This window comes from Agrilus planipennis, unplaced genomic scaffold (assembly GCF_000699045.2).
Source record: "Agrilus planipennis isolate EAB-ADULT unplaced genomic scaffold, Apla_2.0 scaffold23, whole genome shotgun sequence".
Taxonomy (NCBI): Eukaryota; Metazoa; Arthropoda; class Insecta; order Coleoptera; family Buprestidae; genus Agrilus; species Agrilus planipennis.
The window spans coordinates 1,040,388-1,067,839 of NW_020439044.1; the positions used below are offsets into that span (position 1 = coordinate 1,040,388).

At 34.9% G+C, this 27,452-nt stretch overlaps 1 long non-coding RNA gene across 1 annotated transcript in view; it reads right to left on the minus strand.

Moving 5' to 3' along the window:
- LOC108732482 overlaps positions 1-27,452 on the minus strand; it is a 135,946-nt gene that overhangs the window by 92,015 nt on the left and 16,479 nt on the right. Inside the window, exon 2 of the long non-coding RNA XR_001937093.2 lies at positions 17,804-17,869. This is a non-coding gene — a long non-coding RNA (uncharacterized LOC108732482). The remainder of the gene's footprint in view (positions 1-17,803; positions 17,870-27,452) is intronic.

Consider the following 27,452-nt stretch of genomic DNA (forward strand, 5'->3'; position numbering starts at 1 on the left):
AATAAAATAATTCGAAGTGGTCTGTATTCTGTCGAAACTGCCAGACGCGGATCGCGATTTCGATCTTTTTGGATCTCATCAGCGCATCGCAGACAGCTCCGACACAACACAGACTAACTTTTACCTGCTGTCTTAACAGTGCGTTTTAGAAAATACTACAAATGGCGCAGTGAACGCCATCTGTAGCACGATGCTACATTTTAGGCTTACGTACGCTCCAACAAGGTCCACTTGTGTGGATATCTACATGCTGAAAACGAATCCTGGCGTAACCAACCTCAAGTCTGTGTTCTATCGGAGCTGCCTGCGACGCGCTGATGAGATCCAAAAAGATCGAAATCGCGATCCACGTCTGGCAGTTTCGACAGAATACAGACCACTTCGAATTATTTTATTCGATTAAGCTAACGTGCCTATCACGTTGAGGTTAGCTACGTCGAGATTCGTTTTCAGCAAGTAGATATCCACACAAGTGGACCTTGTTGGATCATACGTAATCCTAAAATGTAGCATCGTGCTACAGATGGCGTTCACTGCGCCATTTGTAGTATTTTCTAAGCTATTGAAAATTTCGATTATGAGTATGGGTAAATAAAACTCCTTACTGCTGCTGACATGACGCTCTCGACCTTTTTAGTCTAGCGGAATGACATACATATATTGACGGGGATCAATTCCTCTGAACAAAGGTGCTTCCAGAAGCGCTTCTAGCAGGACGTTTACTTATACCTTCTGCCATACGTTCTACTATTATATACGACTTTTATGTACACGATCCTTTTTACGGGAGCTCTTGTTTTGTCGATCGTAAAAATCTTGGGGATAAATTATTGGGAGTTAATCCTTCTTTCAAATTATACATTACAAACAGACAGTTGCTTGACCCACTAGATATTTTGGGGCCTGTCATTGTTAAGGCTAAAATTATAAAATCCAGGAATTATGCAAACAAAAAATAGCGTGGGATGAGTCTCACTTCGTTCGTGTTGCCTTATCCTGGCCAATCTAAGCTATTTATCTCGATTAGCGTATGAAATAACAATAAAACAGTAGTAAAAAAGGAGAAACGAGAAGGTACGATTGCAGTTTGTAAAAGCTGTGAGGTAATTTAAAAAGTAAATATACCTCCACATAGTGCACTGATTTTTCAGTATTACAGGTGTGCATGCATCGCGTAAAATATACAATAAATAATGCATACTGGAATAACCATTTTAAAGAAACATAGGCACACTGGACAAAGTACAAAGCATACATGAATTACCTAAGTCTTAATTTACTCATTACTGATATTTATTTTTATTTTCCATTTTGAATGCTTTCTTTTAAAAATTTTGATAGTTTTAAAACATATTTTTCATCGTGACCTCCCTATTTCTCATTTCACAAATCTTTTTTCCTCATATCGTGTTGGGGGTTCCCCAAAGTCATAAATGGGAATAAAAAGGACTTTCCGACTCCATCATTATTGGTAGATATCTAGATATCTTGCAAAGCCGGAGCTTTGGTTCCACGGTATGGCACTAATCGTATATGTATATATATTAAGAGAATAATAAAAAAAGAGCAGGACCTTGCATGTTTCTAGTCCAGAGCATGACATACTCACTTTTACATGCGAATGTAATAAACGTAAACTGAACAATTATATAGTATCCAACCGTCTAACCTTATTTAAAAGTTTTTATGGAGTCGTTAACACTTTATGGGCAGTCGTGTTTATTCTGCACGTGCCAAAGGCATTTCTTTTTATGCTATGTATAATATGCGATGTGGGCTGTTGCTGTTAAATTCTTTATTAGTTAATATAATTCAACACTGACCATCAGTTAATAACTAAGCATTATAGGGTCATTTGTAGGAATACGACTCGTATTTATTGCTTTATTACGTACAACAATTGTATTCCATCGAGAATGGATTATCTCAATTAAATACTAATAAAGTGAAGGATTTACAGACTAAATATCACGATCAAGTATTATTATAAACAGTCGTCGGTATGTACAACCATACATACAATTACACTATAAATTTTAGAAGCATTTAGTCTCAAATAGAACGGTACATTACCAATTACCATTACCGTAATACATTACGAATTTCGGCTCATTTAGAAACTTCCGCACACTGACAAGTTTTGTTGTGAGCAACTAAAAATTACTGGTTATCTTTAGCACCGAGCACATGTTACTTACTGAACAGTTCCTTCTTCAGATCAATTCAACAAGGGTTTTTTTAATTTATTGCTAAAAAATTAATTGATTTTTGTTCATCTATGCAGATGATAAAGCAGTATCAGCATCTAGCAAGGAGGAGTTAGAGATAGCTTTAAATAAAATGTAAGCACTATTGACAAAATAGTACTGTATGAAAATAAATAAAAGTAAAACGAAAATACTGGTATGCAAGGGAAGAAAAAATAGGGAAAGAGCGAATATAAAGATAGGAGACGAAAAATTAGAATAAGTAGCCGATTTTTAGGTATCTAGGAAGTTAGATAACTTAGGACAGAAGGAGAAGTTGAGATATAAAGCAGAGAATGTCGCAGGGTTAGGTCGCCTTCAAAGAAAAGAAGTCAATTCGAAAACGGTTGTTAAAGGTGTATGTTTGGAGCGCGGCGCTGTACGGGTGCGAAATATGGATAGTTGGTGCGGTGGAAAAGAAAAGGATAGAAGAGTTCGAAGTGTGGTGTTACAGGCGAATGATGAGGATAGCGTGGATAGAGAAGGTTAGAAATGAAGAGGTATTAAAAAGACTAGAAGAACAGAGGACTCTATGGAAGTCAATAAGAAATAGGCGAGATAGGTCAGTAGGACACCTTTTCAGGCATGAAGGTGTAGTCACAGACATATTAGAGGCAGAAACGGGAGTTAGAAGGGGTAGAGGTAGACCTAGATTTGATTACTGTTTGCAAATAGTTAAGGATGTGGGATGTTCTAGTGTTAGGAAAATGCGAAGATTGGCTCAGGAAATAGTAGAGATACGTGTCCAACCAGTCGTAGGACTGACAACCTTATGATGATGAATGCTAAGCCCAACACCAGTGGATGGACAATTTTATAATTCTTATCCCAGTTTGACAGTGAGATCGCATTTCTCAAATATTTTTGTATAAATACTGATAGTTTTGACAAGTCATCGAAAGTACATTGAAAGACAATTTTATAATGCATTTTGCAGAAGCTGATTGTGCTTTGAGAGGCGAGGATTGAGCGTTTGTATGGATATAAGCACATAGCGAAATTAACTGTTTAGATGTTGATGCTTTCAAACAAACACTTCAACATCTTGAGCTATGTTTAATTGAAGCAAGTACAGAAAAAATACAAGTTGCTAAATGGTCACTAAAATGTCACGTTACAAGTTCGTTCTATGGTACAAAGATAAGATTCATACATATGCGAAGGCTGATTACTTATAGACACTAAGTGAATTAAATAATTTAATTGCATTGAATCAGTTGAAATTCTTGAGCTCTGTTTGATTTAAGTTACGTATCGCAGGTGTGTCCGAAATTCATATTTTGCTACGACTGGAAATAATTAATATGTATATACAGGGGTATATACGCCCTTTTATAAACACAGATGGTAACGCCCATTCGGTTCTAAAAATATTTAAAATGTTCAATTTGAAGAAGCCGACACAGCGGTGGCTTCCAGAGTTTATGAAGGTAATTACACTTATTTACGAACCATCCCTGTTTATTGATGTCCAGCTGATGAGAAATTCCCTAGACGTCTCTTCGAAATGTGCTAATAAAATTTGTACAAATAATACTTCGTTTACTTTGTGTAGCGATGTGACCTTCAGTTTGACCGGCGCAAAGTAGAAAAGAACAGCACTAGGCCAGAAAAAGAAGGAGACAACTCTCGGCCAAACTCTTAACCGGTGAGGAGCGTATAATCCGTACAATACTACACGGAAAAATTGACCATTTTATCCACTACAATTGCATTGCTCAAATGTGCTGTTATTGGTACCATTTACTATTTATATTTGAAGACATATGAAAGGCTTTTACGGTGTTTTCGACTCGTACTACTATTCATGATTGAACAAAACTTTTGGCAGGTACTGTATGAAAAAGTATGTTTAACGAACAAGAGTCGAGAGTATAATGAGCTATAATCGCTACAGAAAGTAAACGAAGTATAACATAGAGCATGTATGTACGTTAATTTTCGTTGAACAAAATAAATTTCGTGGCCGGTAGCTGATCAGCAAAAATCAGCGTTGCTAAATCAGTTCTTATAGCAAAAAGTGTATGCGCTTGGAGCAGCAATCCATGCTTAGCTTTTTTCTCCCTACCCACGATTTTGCCAGCGCGCATCCAAGACATTGGAAGGGGCAGATCGCCAGAGAAAGTAAATGAAGTATAACAACTATCATAAACTAATATAAAGAGAAAACTTAAAGCACGTCTTCTTAATATAACAAAATATGTACAATAACTATATACACAACACGAACATTAACTGTAATTCATAAATTATTGTTTGATTTAGCTGTTTTAAATTACACCCCTTTCAGTTTGCGTATAACGTTTTGTGAAAATAAGATTTATATACTGCAAACTGTATGTGTAATATACGTATGTATATTAAATCGAAATCTACAGTAGGTATTTAATTTTGTTTTGTAATCCATTTATTACTTTTGTAATTAGTAATTTCATATTTTTCTACACGCTAACTACAGGCATAGCCTTCTAGAAATTAATTAAAAGTCCTCTTTCCTGTCGCTTGTTATAAACTGGTATGGTATTAATTTTTTTTTTAAAGGAGCGGCTACCGCAGGGTGCGGCTTTCCCTAGTGTGATTCGTTTCAAAACACTATATTATTTAATATTTGTTAAACAGCCGGTATTTCAAATTAAATATATAAATATAACATTTATTCTTAATACTTTAGTGTTAATTCAAACAATATGTACAATATTGACATAAATGGTCTAAAACACACGAAATATGAAATTGACGACTTTTTATATGATAAATGGTGTTTATTTAATTATTGTAATTGTAAGTTAGGAATATGCCATTTAAGGGTTGCTACGCTATTTTTCCATTTAACTATGATAAAGTCTTTAATTTTATACTTCACCTAATCTTCTGGCAGCAGTCTATAGAACTCCTGAGCTTTCTATAGAATTATTATGTAGTTTTTTCCAGGGTGGCGATCAAATAATTAAACAACTTTATGTTTTTTGTAACGTTTCGGTTTATTCAATCATCTTCACACCAAAAAAAATTTTTATTTTTTACTTATCTCAATTAAATACTAATAAAGTGAAGGATTTACAGACTAAATATCACGATCAAGTATTATTATAAACAGTCGTCGGTATGTACAACCATACATACAATTACACTATAAATTTTAGAAGCATTTAGTCTCAAATAGAACGGTACATTACCAATTACCATTACCGTAATACATTACGAATTTCGGCTCATTTAGAAACTTCCGCACACTGACAAGTTTTGTTGTGAGCAACTAAAAATTACTGGTTATCTTTAGCACCGAGCACATGTTACTTACTGAACAGTTCCTTCTTCAGATCAATTCANGCCCTTTTTTTTTATATTAATAATAATTATGGATCATTCCGTAAATCGATTTTCGATTACAGCTCAGCTAATTTAATTCTTAAATAAGTAGAATTGATAAATTTTGGAAGTACCGTAGTAATTTAATCTTACCCCCCCCCCCGTACGAGGAAAATAAATTATTAATAAACGGGAATACATTGGGTTTAAAAATAATTTAAACATTTCAATAAAATAAAAGACAACATTTTGGTAATGTACAAATTTTCATATTACTTTCCTAATCCACGTATCCGCACCATAACTGTTACAGATCAAAGTTTTTGCGTATTTTTGCATCTTATTACAATTCATTTTTTAAATGCTTCATTCTTTTGACCTGCTCTGTTAAATTATTTTGATTTGTTACTGCCATGATACTAAATTTTAGTATCAACGATTACAGCTAATATTTTTAAGTAGAAAGCTAAGTATAAGTGAGTATATTCAATAAAACATTTCTACTGATATACTAATTCTTTTACAGACAATTTATAATTAACATTAACGTGGCGATTTATGTACCTTCTGAGAATATTTTATTGGGATGAACAGTACGTATCTGGATAGGTGTACCAGACTTTATCTGAACCTTCCAATTTTAATTTTGTCACTGCTAATATTGCTCTAGGTCAGGGGTAGCGAGTCACGTGCGGCTCTTTGGATGTGAAGCTGCGGCTCTTTATTTCCATACGTAAATGTTTATTTTATCAAAAAAAAAACATTAAAAATCGTTCTGAATCGATTAACAAGGATTAGGCACCGATTCTATCTCTCAGCCACTTGTACTCGCTTTTCACCGCTCCCCAACAGTTTTCCAGATTACTACAGTGGGGTGAAGAAGTTGGCATTTGGAGTGCTGACTATCTTCGGATCGACGTATTCGTGCGAGCAAGCGTTTTCTTGCATGAATATAATTAAAAGTAAAGTAAGAAGCAAACTAACAAATGAAAAGTTATGGTTGAAATTAAAAACAACAAGTTATGAGCCAAATTTATCCAAACATTCTAAAACAATGCAAAACCAAAGCTTCCATTGAATTTGTTTGCTCAAATGTATGTTATTGTTCTTTTTTATTTTGTTGTGAAAAACTACTTATATATGAATAATTGATATTTTTTCTTATGAATAAATAGATATTTTTCATTATCAATAAATACATTAGTTTTTTTTATCAAAAAATTTATGCGAGTACTAATTATTTTTGGCAAGAAAAAAACTTGTGACTATTAAAAACTTTCTGAAATTTTGTAAATTTTAATTTTTAATTCTTCCGACTCAAAAGGTTGCCTACCCTTGGGCTAGGTAGTTCTAAAGCGAAAAATGACCTCTACAAAAATTGTTGGATTCTACTGGGGACATATGAATTTCTTGTTCGGCAACAGGTCCGAAACCCTTCTAAGGTCCTGTAATATCCATATTGTTAATTTCCGTAAACAGACCCCTATTTTTGGTTACAGAATCTGATTCTACGATTCAACAATTAGTTGTTTAATTAAATAAATGTATTCAGAATAAGATCCATGATTTTTTTTACTGTATTTGAGATTATTTTTCCAGTCTAAATAGACTGTGATAAAAAATTGGTTAGATCAGACTACATAACTGGTAGTGGATCTTTTGGAAAAGTTGCAGTTTACCATATTCGTCTAAATCGCTAAAGCGCGGAGGACTCACAGAGATAATACAATGCTGGCTTCGGACAAAAGGAAATCACTTCGTTCATGTTGCTATTTTCTATCGTTAATTTATGATATTAAGCTAAAGAGACAGTTGGAAACATTGCGGAACATGTCATTTTACGGACTCAACTTCAATGTATCCATCATATATAGTGGATTTCGGGTATAACGACAACGAACGGACCACTGTAATTTCGTCGTTATATCCGGAAGTCGATACAGACACACACTGTTTTTCAATTTTGAAACAATTTTCGCCTTTTTTTTTACAGTAAATGTACATCTGGAAGTCACACTTATTCAAAAGTTTACTAAACACAGTTGCTACTCAGAAACAACGGTAAAGGTCACCACACTTGTTCACTATCAGCGTGAATGTAAACAAAAAATAAGAAAGTTCTTTGTGTCTTTAGCGGCCGACTCCGGTCGCTATATCTGCATGGGATTACTAGGGATTTTGTTTCATTAAAAACAGTCGTTACACCCTAACTCGGCGTTACATCTGAAGTCGCTATAGCCACATGAATTTTATACTAAAGTGTGCCTTAAATTCAAGGGACTTATGTATGACGCTGCTATAGCACAATGGTTGCTATGGTTGCTACAACCAACGTCGTAATGAAATCCACTGTACATTGAAATGAGTAAATAATATTACGTATAAAATAAATTATGTAATTAATTTAAATTTAAGCACTGAAGTTGAGTGTACACTTTTTAGTGAATATTGTGTTTTATCCTAAAATTCTTGAATTCAAATGTATTTCTTGTTGTACATAGTTGTAACTTGGTTGTCAGCAACAAGCAAATATTTTTGTTGGTCAACGCATATTTTTATTATTGTATACTTTACAATCTAATAAGCGGAGGAGATGATGGGACGAACACGACACAAATACCTTTAGTATTTATAAATGCAATATTAATAGAAAATGAATGTGGTAAACATATTTGTTGTATTGCCAACGCAGAAATGTGACGCATTTTACTAAAATTCTCTTCAACGTTGTAGTCATATTTTGTTAAAATTAGAGCCTGAATAGTAAAATATGCAATGGCGACGGACGAAAGGTTTAAAGCACCTTTTTCAAAATAAAAGTAAACACGAATCAGTGTTTGGTAAAACGCATAAAAATCTACAGCCTTGAAGTAAAAACATCGGCATAATTAGTGAGAAAAACAAACGAATTTTATTCACCCGTGGTTTTAATTACATGTAATTATTATCATTACTTTATTAACATTCGCATAAATCGAACTACCAATTACATGCTCGTCTAAATTTGCTGTTTGAAACCTTCGATACAATATTTAATGTAATTTAAGATTATTTAGTTTTTAGATAATTATACAAGAATAACTAATGTAAAATCCTATAAATTACCAGAAATGGCATATTATAGGGATAATCATTAAAGGGCGACATACAAAATATTTTTATTTAATGTCGTGTAGAAAAGTGCCAATTCTATAAATTATTTGCACTAGATTTCACCCGCGGGTTTGCTGGTATTGATGTTCTAAATACGTGTCAAAGATCATATACGACACAAACTTTTCTATCCGGGAATAGTATTTTTTTCTGGATAAAATGTACCCTATGTCCTTTTTTGTACCCCTGACAAAGTGCTTACAAAATTTCATGACGATCGGTTGAGTAGTTAAGGCGTGAAAACGTAGCAAACAAACAAACTCACATTCGCTTTTATAATATCAGTTAAGATACATAGTAAAGGAGAGGAAGATGACAGTAACGACTAACTTTGGTCCCAAACATCATAGTAGTAGTCAGAAATGACGTATGACATTAGAAACAAATTGCAATTGCTTAGTCTTGGTAAAAAAGACAGAGACTAACAGCATAAAAGCCGTCACCTTTTTCTGTTTCATCCCAAGGAACATACGACGAAATTGACTAGCGAAAGTTAACTTAATATTGTCAGTAATGAGTTCTCAGTGGAAGAATTAATTTAGAATTTTAGACAAAGCACATCATTATAATTAACGAAAAAGTTCCGATCAGTATCACACATTCATGGACATCGACACGTATTACAGACAGCGGACGCATTTTAATTCTAATACTCGGGAGTATCGACGGACTTTTAAAATGAGGAGAGCGTCGTCTGCATGAAACTGCTTTCTACCGTATGATTACGTGTATTATATATTTTTCCCTTCCGTTCCGTTCCGTCCGTCCGATTCTAATATGTGCGCCAGCCTTTATTCCCGGAGTCACGGCGGATTTTTAAAATGCCGAGTGCGCCGTCCATACGAACATACTTTCCACCACACGATTACATGTATTTTATATTTTTCCTTTCCGTTCTGTCCGTCCGATTCTAATATATGTGCCGGCCTTAATTGTCGGAGTAGCGGTGGACTATTAAAATATCGATAGTGCCGTCCGGCTATTTCCGATGTATGTGCACAAGCCATTACAGCCCCACAAATGACTTATTTGATGAAGAATGCACTCAATATACGAATTTATTACTCTGCTCGAGTTTGGAATACCTATCAGGGACTGTTACTTAAAAGGCAGTTAAAATATCCATCAGCTTCGTCGTTAAACAACATCTATGTAAAGGTTTTTGATTAAAGTAAAGAAAATTACACAAAACATGTCCTTCTAGTGGCTGTTATTTTTAATAAGTACTTTCAGTTATCCCGATCGCCTCTGTTTATAGCGTTTAAGCATAAAAAAGTTAGCAAACCTTACTTATGGACACCTGCCTATTAAGAAAACAACTGTTGAATTTTTTAAATTCTGGGATATGCATATATCAGTGTTTTGTATTGGTATTAAGACTTTTATGGTGTATACCGACACCTGAAATGTTCAGGAATTTATTCGAATCTAACCTAACTAGTTGTTCAGCTTGTCTTCATAAGGAATCATTTAAGCAAAGTATCACAAATTTAAGATTCAGAATGGTTATTGGTCACACACATATACAGAAACCGGATTTGTTCTTACAGAGAAATGTCCAGATTAGACCAGAAATTTAAAATACATTAAGGAAAAAAAATGATTACATTTGATTTAGAATTTTAGCTTGGAGATATCCATGCCGATGGAGATATATGGAATTTATACTTATTTTAATGTAAAAATTATAATTGCTGTTGTATATTTTTCTGCTGATAATTAATCGATTACCAGATATCATTTTTTTATATATGTTCAAATGTCATATTCAATTTTCATTTCTCAGAAGGTATACATTATTTTGACGAATCCTGTGGCAATATTTTCTTGAAAACGCTGTAATAGTTGTAATGAAAATTAAATGTTACATGTATGTTAGACAGATTTGAAAACAGTTTTTATGTTCACTAAACATTATGAAAGTAATTTACGTATTTGTATTGATTTTTAAAATTAAGGATAAAAATATACACGAACTGCATAGTTTGTAAAGTCAAATTGTATGGGAAAACTTATGAGATGAAATGTGGAAATATGAATTCAAGCATAAAACTGAAGTATTAAAATTTACGGAGACTTGATCTACTCTAAGTTCTAAGTTTTTCTGTGGTTTCCTTGGATCACTTAAGCAAATGCTGGGGCAGTAATATTCCACAGATAATCTTTAATTCTCTTCTGTCTTCATTTCGTCCATTTCATCTTTCTCACTCTATACCACCACTCACCCATTCCCACGATTCCTGAAAGGAGGCTGAAGAGGGTCTTCCGCCCTACCTCCCGGCGTAGTCCGGAGGGACTGCCCGCCTACCAGCATTAGTGTCTGGTGGGAATGAAACACCCAAAAGTTTTTTTTTCTATGATGGTAACGCCACTTTTATTTTTCCAATTTTAGGGGCATTTTATGAACTCTGAGATTGTTTTCTTATATATAGCCTTTGTGGCTAATTCAAGTTAAGTAACTTGATGCTTTTGTAAATTGAATGCCTTCACTTGAAAATCGATTGTTTGACTTGACCAGGTTTTCCAAATTCTTGAAGCATCACTACTGAATATGAACTTGACTTATTTTCAAAGTCATGATAAACTTGAAAATGAAGCCGTGAATCCCTGGAGTAGTCTGAAAAGCAATTTGATGCTCACCGAATCAATGAAATTTTACTTATTACTTTAAACGCATATTTAAAGTATTTTTTAAATTATAATGCCGTTCCTTCTGCACTCCCTTCACGATGGCTAAATGTTGTTAGAGGAGTCCGGACGACATCTTTACCTGACAGTATTAGAACTGTAAACATAATCTAATGCTGCCCGGTAAGATGTGAACAGTCCTCCACACTGGAACTCTTGGGCTGAAGAGGTCATCCAAATCTTGCTTCAATAACGTAAAATTATAATGTCTTCCTTAATATTGTTAAATTAGTAGTGAATGTAAAATAAAAATTAAGCTTACATAAGTTAATTTACTTAAGTAACTACATGTGTAAAGATGGAATTTTAAGTTTTGCAAAATTATACATTCGATGCTGGATATGGGTCTGGAACGACCTCTAATGAAGGTTGCCACACGACGGCCTTTAGCCCTGAATCAGAACAGTATCAGTTCACCTACCGGCCGCAAAAGGCTTTACCAATTTGTCAATCGGAGAATCCTTTATCATCATGACCTAACGTAATCCCCAGATTCATCCATTCCGTAACCTAATTTAACCTAGTGATTCTGTCTGCGGGCGTTTAGCCAGTAGATGTGGTTCTGCAGTAGTAGCACATCCTATTTACAACGACCGAGTATTGACATTTAAAATATGCTAAATTAGTCAAAACATTGGGCATTTTCAATTGAAAAATCCGATTAAATGACAGGATTCTGGGTGTCGAATGCATAGTTCCCTTAGACGTCAGCAATTTTGTTTCGTGAGTGGAGATAGTAATACAAAACTACGTTACAAACCTATTTACACTAGAACTGTAGAGACGTACAACATCATTGTATAGAGAAGTGAAATAATAACATAAAAGTCAAACACTACCTCAGTAAAAAATAGAAACTTTCCAAAAAAAAAATGTAACCCAAGCAGAAGCATTGCAGCATTTATTTTTAACTAAGTCTAAAACGATTATAATACATTATATTCTAGTTAAAATTGTCATTTTCTCTCTCCTGTCAGTTGAGCTAACTTTAAACCGCCTTTTCTTCCGTCTTCAATTCAAACGACAACAGTAACTTCTGCCAAATTGGCCTACTCAATTGAACAAAATATGTTAGGAAAGATCAAAGTCAAAAGATTATACTCGTTCTTATGCTGTTGCCAAACTAAATTTTAAACGTTTTGCTTGGAGTTTATTAGCACCAAGCAAAAAAAAAAAATAGTTTTAATGTAAGTCAACGATCAAATCATGTCGAAAAACTCAAGTTAAGTATGTTTTCGTAAGATTTACATTTTTATTGTCTGTTGTGTCTCAACCATTTATTTTGTAGAATTGAAAATTACTTATCGTACCCACTTAAAAAGCCTGTGTAACACGGCGCGTGGATTGTCAACCTACGCTTCGTGTATCAGGTTTGGCGCGGATTGGAGCGGGAAGACATGTTCTTTGACTCCTTTACATAGCGGCGGTAGGCGCGTGGAACACCGATCCACACTGCGTGAAAGGGGGGGGGTGCAAAGGTGCGTTATTCCCTAAGCACCGTCGGTAAATATATATTGTAAAAAAGCGTATGCATATAATACAAAAGATTATCAAGTATATTATAAACTTTCTAATGCATAACCTAATTTTACAGTAGCTTTAATATGAAGGTGTGTTTATGCAAACCGAATAAGTTATTTCAGAGCCGGGCAAACTCGGCTCTTTTGACTCCCGAGTGCTCCTCAAGTATAACCAAGTAGCTACTCATTGATCCTGCGAGTGCAAGTGAGATGATTCTTTCCTTTTATTATCCCTTCCATTTCGTAGGTGAGTCCCCTCTTCCATAGTCAAACTCACTAGTATTGCGAACGTAGTAACGAAAATTTTCGTAGATATTATTTAAGTTGCGAGAGTGGCTTCGCTCGTCTACGGGATGAAGGGGCTTGATATGGGAGTGGAAGGGAGAAGAAAAAGAGAAAGCAATATTATTCATTACTGCTTGCTCTCTCGTACTCACTGAAGGGTATGGAGTGAGTCAAACTAAACTCATGTAGCGGCTCCTACGAAGTTAAAGTTAGCCCGGCTCTGAGTTATTTGATCTTGTGTAAATATTTTCGGACTAGGTTTGATAACCACAGGTGCATTTCTTTTAACATTTATCGACAATGCTAGGGAACGTGAGCACCAAGATATTCCTTTACGCTCCGAACCGTGTTGATCCCATTACGCGGAGCGTAAATTTGTAATCTCGTAAATTTGTAACATATTTCGCCTATTTTTTATTGACTTCGTTCTCCTATTCTTTCCAATACCTCTTCATGAATATCAAATATAAATAAACTACTCGTTGATAGTTTCAGTAGTAAATGGTACCAATAGTAGCACATTTGAGCAATGCAATTGTAGTGGATAAAATGGTCAATTTTTCCGAGCAGTACTGTACGGATTATACGCCCCTCACCGATTAAGAGTTTGGCCGAGAGTTGTCTCCTTCCTTTTCTGGCCTAGTGTTGTTCTTTTCTACTTTGCGCCGGTCAAACTGAAGGTCACATCGCTACAGAAAGTAAACGTATTTACAGCACGGTTATTAGCAGCGATACTGTTGATATTACTACTTTGTGGAGCAATACCGATAACATCAGTGGTCCTTATCGATAGTTATACATCACTATTCATCACCTTTATGACACAATCCACTCACCTACTGCAGCAACAATTTCATATCAAGAATTTGTTGCTTTAGATTCGCATGAATTAGGAGAGAAATAAAAGAGAAAATTATAATATATATGTATATGTTTATTTACTGTATAGTACTTAAACAATTACAGTCGTTGCTTATACCTAACCTAATATTAAATTTAAACTTTTTGTTAATAAATTAGATAAAAATTCTATTATTAGGAATGCCGAAGGCCCATTAGACACTAATGCGATTTTGATAATAAAAATTCAATTTACATATTTTACAAACTGTTTCTTACAAACTGTCGTTCCACATTCCATTGAGCGGCCAGAACGAAGATTTAACAGCTACACATTCCTCCGCACAGTAATCATTACACCAAAAAGTGGCGGCGCTGACATTAATCTAATCAAGAAACTCACATTTTCTGAGACTAATAATAAAACTTAACACACACACACACACATACACTTTAATTGTACGTACTTAATAGTAAAACTTCTACCCACCGTCCATATACTATAGTTATGCCCATGCACTTTCAAAACTTTTTAATAGAAACACGTATTTGCGATCTAAGGTCGTGTTTGTTATACATTAACGAGCGGTGTTCAACATGTGGCGCCGACGTTGACGTTGAAATGCTACCGTGTAAATAAATAAATTTCGTTCGTGTACGTAAAGCGTAATCGTTACCTACGTACACACACACACACACGTACAAGAATGGATGTAGTCGTACAAATACAATGAATAACTAACCGTGCCATCGGTAAAATCACTATCGCTTCTTGTTGTATATACTACAATTCTCTAGAGATTGCACTAACTAATTGTTAGGGCTGCCATCTGTAAAATTGTCAATTTTTTTATAATTTTTTTTATTATCTTGTTATGTCATTATTTTTCACGTGCAACTACAGCAGAATTCGCGGTAACTTTTTACATTAGTTGACATTCGAATTGAGACATGAAATTAAGTCAGGTAAGTAGTACTCACCAAGTAGAATCGTGTGGTAGTATTAATTTCATGCGAAAACCAATGTAGCTTGAGATACAGGCTCCTAAAGTTTTCTTAATCGGAGGAAATTCCGGTTGGTACGGCCCTGACTGTAGCCCTTCGTCAGCTGTTCTCACCAAATATGCATTGATGACGTCATTGTTTAGTTAGGTACATTTGACTCGAGTTTCTTTAATGCCCCTGCTGCTGATATATTGGAATAATGTTACGAGGATATCTTTTAGGACAAACGATGTTTGGCGGGAACAGCTGAAGCCAGGGAAGATAAGTTAATTCATACGCTAGTGTAACGCAATGGTAGTGATAAGGGCAACTGGGGGTGTAGTCCTTTAAATACCATTATTTTCATGTATGTCGAAGCCCAACTAGGCGAAGAATTTCAAAATAAATCCCGGAAAAAGTAAAAAAATTAGTAGAAAATCGAAGAAGAAGCGAGCAGAGCGACAGGGCTTTTTGCAACTGGTAAAAATCTGTTTTCCTTTGGTGAACGTGAACGGAACTGAATTGGAACTGAGTACAAGGGAGAAACAATATGGTGAAATAAAAAAAAATGAAAAATAACCAAAATACACATTTAATAATAGAAACTTCATATAATGTGTGAGCAAAATATTGCTATTCTTCCCCAGTAGTATTATCCGGAGGTATGCTTTATTGGTGAATGATATGATGATATGAATAGACTAACAATAAGTGAACATCTCTGGTAGCGACACTTCGTGGATGTCTCAACTTCAAGGTGTCGGCAGCATCTGTCAAATGCTTACGAATTTTGATCAATATTTCTAACTTTATTCTTTGATATGTCAAGTAAAATGAGTAATAATTCGAAAAAAAAAAAAACACAGTGGGTCCTATTGACGTAGGGCTAAAGGTTTTCACCTGAATTTTTATAGCATTCCAAATAAGACATAGACAATTAATTTTACTTAAAATTTCGGTTGGAATCATCATTTAGTCGATAAAGAAGAGTGTGTGCTAAATATTTGAAACCAGAGAGTGGCCCTTTTCACAACTCTAACCGTTCTTATGATGAAAATCTCATAACGATGGCGTTTTTCTCTTACTTCCATCATCACGAAAACTCATTAAGATTTTCGGCTTTTAGAACTATATTGTTCTAGAAAAATGCTGAGGTTTGTTTCTTTGAAATGAGTTTAAAGGATCAAACCTGGTTTTTGATTGAAGTTTTAAAGGGTTGGCAAGAAAGCACGACATTGAAAAATCAATTTTAACAGAATCGTTTAATGGTCAACAGCGTAAGGTATTCCTGCTTTCTAATTTTCGAAAATGCACGAATCTACCGGCGGTGGCGCGGTTCTTACGAAAACTTCATGCTTAAGGAGTACCTAGTCATAAATGGTTCCGTTATACCTGTGCTCTGCATAAGCTGCAGAAGTAATTTTTGTACATATCTATAAATATTAATAAACACTGCATTCACACACAATCAATATGACCCGTACGGTTTCTATGATGTAAGAATGAAGCAATCCGATCAATACTAACTGAAGTTAGTAACAGTGAAGATTAAACTCGTCTTTTAAATTATAGAAAAGTAGGCATTTAACTTTTTAAAAGAACTAACGGAAAGTGCATTTATAAGTCATTGAATTTTAAATGTAAATGTTAAATGACAGTTGTCAAAATATAGCATTTCTAAATGTGGACATTCGTTTTCACTGAATCGAAGTAGAGTAAACGTAAATCATAACTAGCTTGATATGCTTGTATCCTTTATCAGCTTATACGTATATAAGGCAGCATGAAAGAGAATACGTGCCGTAGGTCGATATATAATTGTTCTATAGCAGGGATCGGCAAGTAATTTTAGGTTGAGTCCATATACTTTCGAAAATTTTTAGCGAAAGGTCCAGAAAAAAAAACATTCCCAATTTTTTAATTAAATTTTCAGTCACAAAATGTGAAATGCAATAGGTAGGCATATTTTTTAATAATTTATTTGAGTAATTTAAATCTACAAAAAATTTTTGGCGGTTCAGTCTTTGATCTTTCGCGGTCCGGACCTGGACCACGGTCTATAGTTTATGAGAAATTCCTTGCGATTGAACAATTATATGATGCAGCCAAGATAAAACAAAAAAGGGAATTAATCTCTAAAGTTGCTAGAGATAAATTTGTTGGACCAGGTAAAAGAAAAAGCATTAAAATGCCCGGTTTTCTCAGAATGGAAAAAAAATGTATTAAGCGGTTTTTTTGATCAAAATAAAATTTTATTATGATAAATCGATATACGGTTAGCAGGTTCTCAGATGATCTAAAGCTCTAAACTTACGATTAATTAAAATTAATCGATTTTAATATACATATACCTATCTATTTATGCTTATGATCTTAACTAGTAAGTATGTTAATTATTTATATGCTACATTCAAAATGAATCGACAATAAAATAATACATTTATTGCTAAAAACATTGCATCCGAACTTTTGTTTTGCATATTTTTGTACGACTCTATAGAGTAATAATTAAAAATATTTTAAATTGTAATTTCTTAAATTAAATTTTCTGCAAGTTGTCAAGTCAATGAAAAACAGTTAGAACTTGCTTTAAATGGTTTCGTCGTACACGTGAAAAAATGTAAGTTAAGGTTTAGTTGGTGACGAGAAATGCAAATATATAACGTAATTCATGCTAGTGTTTTCTATGTATTTACACTGGTTAGTATTTGCTTTACTGCGACAGAAGCCCTACTTTCACACACATTTTAAATTACATTAAAACAAAGTGCTTGTTACCTTGATTCTGGCGATGTACAACTACAGCGTTGTTAATGAATTCTTCGAACTTTGGGGAAATGTCACCTGCAAGAGAAAAAACATACTTAATAAAACTACTCTTTTATAAATGACTGTAAACAGCGCAGTGAACACTATCTGTAGTAAATTGCTAGTGGTAGTGTTGCAACAGATCTCTGCTTCCGCTTCCGCAATTACGGAAGTTCCGCATACAATTTCACCTCCACTTCTGCATCTGGTTCCGCATTTTCATAATGGAAGCTTATCAGAACTTAACAAAATCTTATTTCTCATCTTTTTGAATATCAATATATCAGAACATTAAAACAAGTCGTAAAAATTTATTACTATTATCTGTTGGCTAAACTTGGCCGTTTTCAAAACAATTTAAATTGAATTGCTCGTTCCAAATCTGCATGTTTAACAATGTGAAGTATTACTATTATCAACCGTTTATGTTTTTGAAGTATTAGCGTCAATGCAGCGTTATAGCCGACAAAATTTTCTTAATATTAATAGTGTCCTTGTGCAAGTAACTTTATTATAGTTTAAGGCCTAAATTTATTTCCTAGTATTTCGTAAGTTGATATTTTTCTAATGTTATTCTCTTGTTATTTTCTTACTTTAATCTAAAATCGTCCAAGATTTTCAGCTCCCCCTTCGCTAGTTCTAATAGTTTCATTTCGAAAATAATATTACAGTTATAGCGTTTATTTATTTTGTACATTGTTTCCTCAGTGTTGCAAATTTTAAGTTAAAAGTGCAATTTTGAAGCCAAAAAGAAGTTCCGTTTGAGATTATTTTGTTGATATTAAAGATGCAAGTGCTAAATGTAAAATTTGTAACAAAATATTCACGACAAGGGCGCACGACCACTGCATTAACGGATCACCTAAAATCATTACATTTCCGCTTCCGCATCTGTTTCCGCTTCCGCAAAAATTTACTATTTACTTCTGTTTCAGCTTTTGTTTCCATAAATTTAAGGTCCATAAGGATATAGAACTGAACCTATGACTTAGCTATCCTATGTGGTAGATATGTGGTTAAACAGGACAAACAATTCATAATGGTCACATGCATGTCGAAATTAAAACAGTCAAATTAGATCTCGTTAGCGGTAGACATTTCTGATAGAATTACTTACAAACAGCGTGCTGAATGCCAACTGTAGAAAATTTCATGAAACATTATCTAAAGGCAACAGCAAGAGTTGGTCTGAATTCTGTTGAAAGTTTACGACCTAGTAATGAGATTCAATGAGATCTAAATCGCCATTCGCACCCGCGCCATTACTTTTTGTTTGTACTTCTTTAAAATAAATCAAAACATCCAATAAAATGTAATCGTATCTGCTATTTTAAAATTTCCTATGTTGCTGGTTAAACTTTATGTTCTGACTTTACTTAACAAGAGACGAAGTGGTTTTATTTCTTGTTTTGTAAATTTCTTGCTGCCTTGGTTCGTCTTACTAACTAGAGCTTTAGTTTATCTGTTCTAGTTGGCTTGGGGAGTGCTCAAGCCTGATTTGTTTCAATTCGTGGAAGTAGGATTTTGTAGGTTATGGTGAGGATGACAAAACGAGTGTAGCAAAACCTGTCGTGGCTGCAAACAATTTTTACCGTTTTTGCCTGATAATGTCCTTTTTAACGTTGTTGAAATTCGATATTAATTTTGCCGGGTATCGGATAATCGGGTACCCGACAAAACCGCTACGGTTAATGGTTCACGTCTTCTTTCTGGCGAGCTTTCTGTTAAATACCACCCTAATCAACGTCTCAAACTAATCATTAAGTCCCGTTCAAAAAGTCGTTTAAGCACCAATGAAATTTTAATTCTTGGATGGCGGATTTTCAACCACACGGTTGAGTTGAAACAGCTAAAATGAGCCTATAATGTTTGTAAACAATAAAAGTCTGTAGGGTGACAAAATGGTCGCTAATATATCAACAAGCAACAGAAATTGCGGTAATTGTCCAGAATTGGGGTTCCAGAAAAAAATTTTTTATCGATTTCCGGTCATTCTAAATAATAGANTCATATACGACACAAACTTTTCTATCCGGGAATAGTATTTTTTTCTGGATAAAATGTACCCTATGTCCTTTTTTGTACCCCTGACAAAGTGCTTACAAAATTTCATGACGATCGGTTGAGTAGTTAAGGCGTGAAAACGTAGCAAACAAACAAACTCACATTCGCTTTTATAATATCAGTTAAGATACATAGTAAAGGAGAGGAAGATGACAGTAACGACTAACTTTGGTCCCAAACATCATAGTAGTAGTCAGAAATGACGTATGACATTAGAAACAAATTGCAATTGCTTAGTCTTGGTAAAAAAGACAGAGACTAACAGCATAAAAGCCGTCACCTTTTTCTGTTTCATCCCAAGGAACATACGACGAAATTGACTAGCGAAAGTTAACTTAATATTGTCAGTAATGAGTTCTCAGTGGAAGAATTAATTTAGAATTTTAGACAAAGCACATCATTATAATTAACGAAAAAGTTCCGATCAGTATCACACATTCATGGACATCGACACGTATTACAGACAGCGGACGCATTTTAATTCTAATACTCGGGAGTATCGACGGACTTTTAAAATGAGGAGAGCGTCGTCTGCATGAAACTGCTTTCTACCGTATGATTACGTGTATTATATATTTTTCCCTTCCGTTCCGTTCCGTCCGTCCGATTCTAATATGTGCGCCAGCCTTTATTCCCGGAGTCACGGCGGATTTTTAAAATGCCGAGTGCGCCGTCCATACGAACATACTTTCCACCACACGATTACATGTATTTTATATTTTTCCTTTCCGTTCTGTCCGTCCGATTCTAATATATGTGCCGGCCTTAATTGTCGGAGTAGCGGTGGACTATTAAAATATCGATAGTGCCGTCCGGCTATTTCCGATGTATGTGCACAAGCCATTACAGCCCCACAAATGACTTATTTGATGAAGAATGCACTCAATATACGAATTTATTACTCTGCTCGAGTTTGGAATACCTATCAGGGACTGTTACTTAAAAGGCAGTTAAAATATCCATCAGCTTCGTCGTTAAACAACATCTATGTAAAGGTTTTTGATTAAAGTAAAGAAAATTACACAAAACATGTCCTTCTAGTGGCTGTTATTTTTAATAAGTACTTTCAGTTATCCCGATCGCCTCTGTTTATAGCGTTTAAGCATAAAAAAGTTAGCAAACCTTACTTATGGACACCTGCCTATTAAGAAAACAACTGTTGAATTTTTTAAATTCTGGGATATGCATATATCAGTGTTTTGTATTGGTATTAAGACTTTTATGGTGTATACCGACACCTGAAATGTTCAGGAATTTATTCGAATCTAACCTAACTAGTTGTTCAGCTTGTCTTCATAAGGAATCATTTAAGCAAAGTATCACAAATTTAAGATTCAGAATGGTTATTGGTCACACACATATACAGAAACCGGATTTGTTCTTACAGAGAAATGTCCAGATTAGACCAGAAATTTAAAATACATTAAGGAAAAAAAATGATTACATTTGATTTAGAATTTTAGCTTGGAGATATCCATGCCGATGGAGATATATGGAATTTATACTTATTTTAATGTAAAAATTATAATTGCTGTTGTATATTTTTCTGCTGATAATTAATCGATTACCAGATATCATTTTTTTATATATGTTCAAATGTCATATTCAATTTTCATTTCTCAGAAGGTATACATTATTTTGACGAATCCTGTGGCAATATTTTCTTGAAAACGCTGTAATAGTTGTAATGAAAATTAAATGTTACATGTATGTTAGACAGATTTGAAAACAGTTTTTATGTTCACTAAACATTATGAAAGTAATTTACGTATTTGTATTGATTTTTAAAATTAAGGATAAAAATATACACGAACTGCATAGTTTGTAAAGTCAAATTGTATGGGAAAACTTATGAGATGAAATGTGGAAATATGAATTCAAGCATAAAACTGAAGTATTAAAATTTACGGAGACTTGATCTACTCTAAGTTCTAAGTTTTTCTGTGGTTTCCTTGGATCACTTAAGCAAATGCTGGGGCAGTAATATTCCACAGATAATCTTTAATTCTCTTCTGTCTTCATTTCGTCCATTTCATCTTTCTCACTCTATACCACCACTCACCCATTCCCACGATTCCTGAAAGGAGGCTGAAGAGGGTCTTCCGCCCTACCTCCCGGCGTAGTCCGGAGGGACTGCCCGCCTACCAGCATTAGTGTCTGGTGGGAATGAAACACCCAAAAGTTTTTTTTTCTATGATGGTAACGCCACTTTTATTTTTCCAATTTTAGGGGCATTTTATGAACTCTGAGATTGTTTTCTTATATATAGCCTTTGTGGCTAATTCAAGTTAAGTAACTTGATGCTTTTGTAAATTGAATGCCTTCACTTGAAAATCGATTGTTTGACTTGACCAGGTTTTCCAAATTCTTGAAGCATCACTACTGAATATGAACTTGACTTATTTTCAAAGTCATGATAAACTTGAAAATGAAGCCGTGAATCCCTGGAGTAGTCTGAAAAGCAATTTGATGCTCACCGAATCAATGAAATTTTACTTATTACTTTAAACGCATATTTAAAGTATTTTTTAAATTATAATGCCGTTCCTTCTGCACTCCCTTCACGATGGCTAAATGTTGTTAGAGGAGTCCGGACGACATCTTTACCTGACAGTATTAGAACTGTAAACATAATCTAATGCTGCCCGGTAAGATGTGAACAGTCCTCCACACTGGAACTCTTGGGCTGAAGAGGTCATCCAAATCTTGCTTCAATAACGTAAAATTATAATGTCTTCCTTAATATTGTTAAATTAGTAGTGAATGTAAAATAAAAATTAAGCTTACATAAGTTAATTTACTTAAGTAACTACATGTGTAAAGATGGAATTTTAAGTTTTGCAAAATTATACATTCGATGCTGGATATGGGTCTGGAACGACCTCTAATGAAGGTTGCCACACGACGGCCTTTAGCCCTGAATCAGAACAGTATCAGTTCACCTACCGGCCGCAAAAGGCTTTACCAATTTGTCAATCGGAGAATCCTTTATCATCATGACCTAACGTAATCCCCAGATTCATCCATTCCGTAACCTAATTTAACCTAGTGATTCTGTCTGCGGGCGTTTAGCCAGTAGATGTGGTTCTGCAGTAGTAGCACATCCTATTTACAACGACCGAGTATTGACATTTAAAATATGCTAAATTAGTCAAAACATTGGGCATTTTCAATTGAAAAATCCGATTAAATGACAGGATTCTGGGTGTCGAATGCATAGTTCCCTTAGACGTCAGCAATTTTGTTTCGTGAGTGGAGATAGTAATACAAAACTACGTTACAAACCTATTTACACTAGAACTGTAGAGACGTACAACATCATTGTATAGAGAAGTGAAATAATAACATAAAAGTCAAACACTACCTCAGTAAAAAATAGAAACTTTCCAAAAAAAAAATGTAACCCAAGCAGAAGCATTGCAGCATTTATTTTTAACTAAGTCTAAAACGATTATAATACATTATATTCTAGTTAAAATTGTCATTTTCTCTCTCCTGTCAGTTGAGCTAACTTTAAACCGCCTTTTCTTCCGTCTTCAATTCAAACGACAACAGTAACTTCTGCCAAATTGGCCTACTCAATTGAACAAAATATGTTAGGAAAGATCAAAGTCAAAAGATTATACTCGTTCTTATGCTGTTGCCAAACTAAATTTTAAACGTTTTGCTTGGAGTTTATTAGCACCAAGCAAAAAAAAAAAATAGTTTTAATGTAAGTCAACGATCAAATCATGTCGAAAAACTCAAGTTAAGTATGTTTTCGTAAGATTTACATTTTTATTGTCTGTTGTGTCTCAACCATTTATTTTGTAGAATTGAAAATTACTTATCGTACCCACTTAAAAAGCCTGTGTAACACGGCGCGTGGATTGTCAACCTACGCTTCGTGTATCAGGTTTGGCGCGGATTGGAGCGGGAAGACATGTTCTTTGACTCCTTTACATAGCGGCGGTAGGCGCGTGGAACACCGATCCACACTGCGTGAAAGGGGGGGGGTGCAAAGGTGCGTTATTCCCTAAGCACCGTCGGTAAATATATATTGTAAAAAAGCGTATGCATATAATACAAAAGATTATCAAGTATATTATAAACTTTCTAATGCATAACCTAATTTTACAGTAGCTTTAATATGAAGGTGTGTTTATGCAAACCGAATAAGTTATTTCAGAGCCGGGCAAACTCGGCTCTTTTGACTCCCGAGTGCTCCTCAAGTATAACCAAGTAGCTACTCATTGATCCTGCGAGTGCAAGTGAGATGATTCTTTCCTTTTATTATCCCTTCCATTTCGTAGGTGAGTCCCCTCTTCCATAGTCAAACTCACTAGTATTGCGAACGTAGTAACGAAAATTTTCGTAGATATTATTTAAGTTGCGAGAGTGGCTTCGCTCGTCTACGGGATGAAGGGGCTTGATATGGGAGTGGAAGGGAGAAGAAAAAGACAAAACAAAANCGTTCTTATGCTGTTGCCAAACTAAATTTTAAACGTTTTGCTTGGAGTTTATTAGCACCAAGCAAAAAAAAAAAATAGTTTTAATGTAAGTCAACGATCAAATCATGTCGAAAAACTCAAGTTAAGTATGTTTTCGTAAGATTTACATTTTTATTGTCTGTTGTGTCTCAACCATTTATTTTGTAGAATTGAAAATTACTTATCGTACCCACTTAAAAAGCCTGTGTAACACGGCGCGTGGATTGTCAACCTACGCTTCGTGTATCAGGTTTGGCGCGGATTGGAGCGGGAAGACATGTTCTTTGACTCCTTTACATAGCGGCGGTAGGCGCGTGGAACACCGATCCACACTGCGTGAAAGGGGGGGGGTGCAAAGGTGCGTTATTCCCTAAGCACCGTCGGTAAATATATATTGTAAAAAAGCGTATGCATATAATACAAAAGATTATCAAGTATATTATAAACTTTCTAATGCATAACCTAATTTTACAGTAGCTTTAATATGAAGGTGTGTTTATGCAAACCGAATAAGTTATTTCAGAGCCGGGCAAACTCGGCTCTTTTGACTCCCGAGTGCTCCTCAAGTATAACCAAGTAGCTACTCATTGATCCTGCGAGTGCAAGTGAGATGATTCTTTCCTTTTATTATCCCTTCCATTTCGTAGGTGAGTCCCCTCTTCCATAGTCAAACTCACTAGTATTGCGAACGTAGTAACGAAAATTTTCGTAGATATTATTTAAGTTGCGAGAGTGGCTTCGCTCGTCTACGGGATGAAGGGGCTTGATATGGGAGTGGAAGGGAGAAGAAAAAGAGAAAGCAATATTATTCATTACTGCTTGCTCTCTCGTACTCACTGAAGGGTATGGAGTGAGTCAAACTAAACTCATGTAGCGGCTCCTACGAAGTTAAAGTTAGCCCGGCTCTGAGTTATTTGATCTTGTGTAAATATTTTCGGACTAGGTTTGATAACCACAGGTGCATTTCTTTTAACATTTATCGACAATGCTAGGGAACGTGAGCACCAAGATATTCCTTTACGCTCCGAACCGTGTTGATCCCATTACGCGGAGCGTAAATTTGTAATCTCGTAAATTTGTAACATATTTCGCCTATTTTTTATTGACTTCGTTCTCCTATTCTTTCCAATACCTCTTCATGAATATCAAATATAAATAAACTACTCGTTGATAGTTTCAGTAGTAAATGGTACCAATAGTAGCACATTTGAGCAATGCAATTGTAGTGGATAAAATGGTCAATTTTTCCGAGCAGTACTGTACGGATTATACGCCCCTCACCGATTAAGAGTTTGGCCGAGAGTTGTCTCCTTCCTTTTCTGGCCTAGTGTTGTTCTTTTCTACTTTGCGCCGGTCAAACTGAAGGTCACATCGCTACAGAAAGTAAACGTATTTACAGCACGGTTATTAGCAGCGATACTGTTGATATTACTACTTTGTGGAGCAATACCGATAACATCAGTGGTCCTTATCGATAGTTATACATCACTATTCATCACCTTTATGACACAATCCACTCACCTACTGCAGCAACAATTTCATATCAAGAATTTGTTGCTTTAGATTCGCATGAATTAGGAGAGAAATAAAAGAGAAAATTATAATATATATGTATATGTTTATTTACTGTATAGTACTTAAACAATTACAGTCGTTGCTTATACCTAACCTAATATTAAATTTAAACTTTTTGTTAATAAATTAGATAAAAATTCTATTATTAGGAATGCCGAAGGCCCATTAGACACTAATGCGATTTTGATAATAAAAATTCAATTTACATATTTTACAAACTGTTTCTTACAAACTGTCGTTCCACATTCCATTGAGCGGCCAGAACGAAGATTTAACAGCTACACATTCCTCCGCACAGTAATCATTACACCAAAAAGTGGCGGCGCTGACATTAATCTAATCAAGAAACTCACATTTTCTGAGACTAATAATAAAACTTAACACACACACACACACATACACTTTAATTGTACGTACTTAATAGTAAAACTTCTACCCACCGTCCATATACTATAGTTATGCCCATGCACTTTCAAAACTTTTTAATAGAAACACGTATTTGCGATCTAAGGTCGTGTTTGTTATACATTAACGAGCGGTGTTCAACATGTGGCGCCGACGTTGACGTTGAAATGCTACCGTGTAAATAAATAAATTTCGTTCGTGTACGTAAAGCGTAATCGTTACCTACGTACACACACACACACACGTACAAGAATGGATGTAGTCGTACAAATACAATGAATAACTAACCGTGCCATCGGTAAAATCACTATCGCTTCTTGTTGTATATACTACAATTCTCTAGAGATTGCACTAACTAATTGTTAGGGCTGCCATCTGTAAAATTGTCAATTTTTTTATAATTTTTTTTATTATCTTGTTATGTCATTATTTTTCACGTGCAACTACAGCAGAATTCGCGGTAACTTTTTACATTAGTTGACATTCGAATTGAGACATGAAATTAAGTCAGGTAAGTAGTACTCACCAAGTAGAATCGTGTGGTAGTATTAATTTCATGCGAAAACCAATGTAGCTTGAGATACAGGCTCCTAAAGTTTTCTTAATCGGAGGAAATTCCGGTTGGTACGGCCCTGACTGTAGCCCTTCGTCAGCTGTTCTCACCAAATATGCATTGATGACGTCATTGTTTAGTTAGGTACATTTGACTCGAGTTTCTTTAATGCCCCTGCTGCTGATATATTGGAATAATGTTACGAGGATATCTTTTAGGACAAACGATGTTTGGCGGGAACAGCTGAAGCCAGGGAAGATAAGTTAATTCATACGCTAGTGTAACGCAATGGTAGTGATAAGGGCAACTGGGGGTGTAGTCCTTTAAATACCATTATTTTCATGTATGTCGAAGCCCAACTAGGCGAAGAATTTCAAAATAAATCCCGGAAAAAGTAAAAAAATTAGTAGAAAATCGAAGAAGAAGCGAGCAGAGCGACAGGGCTTTTTGCAACTGGTAAAAATCTGTTTTCCTTTGGTGAACGTGAACGGAACTGAATTGGAACTGAGTACAAGGGAGAAACAATATGGTGAAATAAAAAAAAATGAAAAAT